Source organism: Trachymyrmex septentrionalis, unplaced genomic scaffold (genome assembly GCF_001594115.1).
Source record: "Trachymyrmex septentrionalis isolate Tsep2-gDNA-1 unplaced genomic scaffold, Tsep1.0 scaffold15, whole genome shotgun sequence".
Taxonomy (NCBI): Eukaryota; Metazoa; Arthropoda; class Insecta; order Hymenoptera; family Formicidae; genus Trachymyrmex; species Trachymyrmex septentrionalis.
In genome coordinates this window covers 647,537-651,612 of record NW_017304653.1, presented here as the reverse complement: position 1 = coordinate 651,612, position 4,076 = coordinate 647,537, and the positions used below count along the sequence as shown (strand labels likewise).

Sequence of the window (4,076 nt, the reverse complement as noted above, 5' to 3'; positions counted from 1 at the left end):
TGTGTGTGTGTGTGTGTGTGTGTGTGTGTGTGTGTGTGTGTGTGTGTGTGTGTGTGTGTGTGTGTGTCGTTCAAAGATGCGTAGGATGCTAGTTTAACATATTCTTATCTAGAATTTTTCAATCTCGCGAACCACTTGCGCGAAAAGTACGCGGGCTCACGATAGCGGAAAATGAATGCCCTGACGCATAAGTGTATTCTCGTGTAGTAAAGACGGGGTGTTAGTCATTCGGCCTCACGTGACTACGAACTTACATGTCGGTGGCGAGCACCGCTGCGCCCTATCTGGAATCTTTCAATTTCTCATACTTTCTACGTGCGAGAATCGAATCGTGGTTACCAATCGTCTAGAAACGTGCTTGTACGCAAGATTTGAAACCATGCTTGATAACGGCGCTTTATATTTGTAGTCACGTATAGAGGATATCCCGGAAAAACGCGCTACAAAAATTTGAAAGACCCCGAGGCGCAATATGTTAAGATAAGTATAATGCACAACGATATTTATGACACAGCAGTAAAGCCATAATCGTACTGTGCTTTAAAACTCTACATTTTTTAAGGAGAATGCGTGCTGCTACTTCCATTATTTCGTAATCTTCAGTTAAGTCGCGGAAAACCGCAATTTTGAATTCCGCCGCATACATTTTGCATGCACGCGTATTAAGTCCGTCCCAGCATATAAAAGCGTAATTACTGTAATATTCAGTAAATACGCGTACAATCCAAACAACGGAACTCTCGGTAAGCTGATCATCGATTTACTCGTATTACGTAAATTACAAAATTGCTTGTAGAAATTAATTAACGTAGGTTCAATATAGGTAAGTTCTGCAAATGAAATTTAATAATGCAGTATGCGCAAACGTTCATTGGAGGTAATTTTGATTTATTTTAATATAATCAATTTCGAAATACTTAATAAAATTATGACAAGTATATTTTAGAAATTAAATTTAATTACAAGAGTGGAATGGAAAGTCTTTCCCTTAGATTTGAAATGAACTTTTTTTTTTTTTTTAATAATGGAGGAAGACGGCTTCCCTTTGTCGCTAAAGTAAACGTCGACTATTGCTAATTACGGGATCACGTGCTTCGAAACCGAGGGATGTATTCATGATAAGGTCCTTGCATGACCTTAACGAGACCTCTAGACGAGCATAAATCCAACAATCGTGCGAGAAAGAACGCGTGCGCGATTAACATCAAAGCGGCAAACGTAATTTTGTTGGCTCTATAATTGTTTCACGTCTATTCTAATGAATAAAAAAAAAAATAATATTTCTTTTTACAAGAGCCACAACGATACATCTTTTACATCTTTAAGAGGTTGTGTGAAATGAAACCGCAACAACCTCGTTATAAAGATCGCGGAGGAACTTTTTTCCTCTGGTTCTTCCTTCTCTCGCTACGCTGGTTGATAGCCGGTTTTAATTCTCCCTTCGCCTCCGACGCCAGAGAGTATAGTAATGACGGACATTAACCAATTAGCGCCAGCGCTGCCCTCCTCATCTTTCTCCGCCAGGTTACTCTTAAACGGTCCGCAGAAAGACGTTCCAAAACGACCGACTATTTTCGGCGCCATATGCCGACGAAATATACGCGCGCGCCGGATCTACCGCGGTTCGGCGAACCTTTAAAGCGCGAGCGGATATATTATTTCTCTGACGACTGCGCCTTTTTGCAGTGTCCTTTGCGGATGCAATTAATCTCTACATGGTTTAACTCTTTACCATACCTAGACATTTCGAATATCGTATTTCGTTCCCCTCGAAAGGTTCTGTATGCAGATGAATTCCAATTGAAATTCTACACACATCACATTAATATTAGGTTGCCTCATTTACGAGTTCATATTATTTGAACCACTTCAGATTTCGATTACCTCAAAAATTTCAATAACATTTTTTAACGTAAAATGGTTGTGAAAAAAAATACAGTAAGTTATAATTCTGTAATCATATTAAATAACTTTCACGTTAAGCTTATGGCTGTGTTAATATGAAAATAGAAATAAAATGGGAAAAAACGGAAATATGAATACGCCATTCTTTATGACTCACAAATAATAATTCTACCAAAATACTATAGGTAGCAAAATATAGAAAAATATTATCTCTATTAATATTGTTATGTGGAATATTTCGCAAGACAAATAATTTTTGAAGAAATTATCTACTTCAAAATTTATCTATATGCCTTTAAAAATATGTCTCTTTGCATTTTCTCATTACATTTCCTTTTCTTCTTATATACATATATATAGTATATATATATATATATATATATATCAAAGAAAATACTAAATACTAAGGAAAATAGACAGCAAAGGGTTAAAGATGAATATTTCAAACGTACCGTCCGTCCCAAAGGCTATGAGACTGTTAACTAAATTATATGCAGATCAACTCCGAGAAATCTCATGATTGAAAGCATAAGTAATAGCTAAAAATGTATTTACTAGTTCAAAGCTCTGTGTGACACTGGGACGCTTCTTTACTGATGGTTAAATATTCATGTACGGTATATATATGCCTATACTATGACGAGTATAATTGAATATTTATAGATGTTCGAGATAAAAGGTTCAGAGACTATATATTTCTATGAGAGGACGTATTCTATGCCCTTTAAATCCATTGAAAAATTATATATGTGCCGAACAAATAAACCGGAGAATTCGGGTGCCGTATTTTATAATTTGGTACGCATTGTACGATAGGCATACAATGAGCTAACTGCATAAAGTGCTGCGATTTTTGGTGTTACAAACGATCCAAAATAACTATGAAAAATATTATAAAAAAGAATTGCAATAACAACTACATCGCAACGTTATTGTGAAATGAAAGCAACTACTCTCATTTTGTATGACGAATACGTGAAGCTTTTCTGCCGCGTATTAACTTGATTCCGACCCTGTTTCTCTTTATTCCAAATTAAAACAAACGTTCTCATGCTGCTACACAATATGCTCTCGCCTACGTACTTTTTCTTTTTTTCGCCAAAATCCAATTTACAGCAAAATAAAATGAATTCAAACTGGACGGTGTTAATCAAGATTTCAAAACGCTTTGAAAAATTAATCATGAAAAAAATTCTCGCTGGAATTTAATAATACACGCTCACGCTCAACATTTAATTAAAATAGTCTCAAATTACAATTTTCCGCAAACTCCTTGCATTATTACATAGTATCACGCTTTCCGAAGTATTTCTTTCTAATAGAGAGAAACTACCGGCCGATTGTTTCACGGCGCACTGCTTCAAAATGTTGTACGAGTAGTATGGTATATTACTCACCCCTCACAGCTAATGCGCAAAGTTGCACCTCATCCGACGGGACACAGTTTGGAAGGATGGCCGCGCGCGCCGTCACACACACTCTCACATACACGATAACCCTGGAGGAGAAGGACGACGAAGGGGGACGTACGAAGGGACCAGGTGGAGTTCGAGCAAAAGTTAGGCTAGGTCACGTCAACGACAGATTACGTCGAAGACGATCTATCTCTCCCGCCGTGCGCACATCCGCTGAAAAGGATCCTCCTCGTACACGCGAGAGGACGTCTGCACGCGCACGAATTACAGGCGTTCTAGCGTCGTTGGCTGGAGCCCAACTCCGCCCAGTATATCCCTTTGAACGTCAATCGGTGTGCACTCGATCGTCGACGAACGTCGTTTGACGCGTAGATGACGAATTCGTGCGATCGCCTTTTGAAAGAGAACGCGCCACCGTTCGATCTCGCGGAGTGAAGTGGACCCTTTTTCGCGTTTCGTCGTTCTCTCGTCGTTCTCTCGTCGTTCTCTCGTCGTTCTCTCGTCGTTCTCTCGTCGTCGCGACGTTCCTCACGAATAGAAAACGAGCCGCCTTTATCGGATTTTTCATTCACTCGAGCGTATCGTCGTGCGTTTATGCGGCAGTGGATATCGAGCTGTGAGCTTCGATGACGGCAGTTTCATCGCGTCGCTCCGTTTAACGTGCGATAGTTTCGCGTGACAGCTCGAAGCGGCCTGCGATTGTATGGATCTGTCATACGTCAATCGGTCTGCGCGTACTGACGAATCATTTATAAT

General features: G+C 39.4%; 1 protein-coding gene across 2 annotated transcripts in view; it reads right to left on the bottom strand.

The window, feature by feature from the left end:
* LOC108745843 (discoidin domain-containing receptor 2) overlaps positions 1-3,374 on the bottom strand; it is a 189,924-nt gene extending 186,550 nt beyond the window's left edge. For both annotated transcript variants that reach the window (XM_018482240.1, XM_018482239.1), the window contains exon 1: positions 3,303-3,374. The gene's annotated coding sequence lies outside the window, so the exon portion shown is untranslated. The remainder of the gene's footprint in view (positions 1-3,302) is intronic.
* Positions 3,375-4,076: the final 702 nt, after the last annotated feature.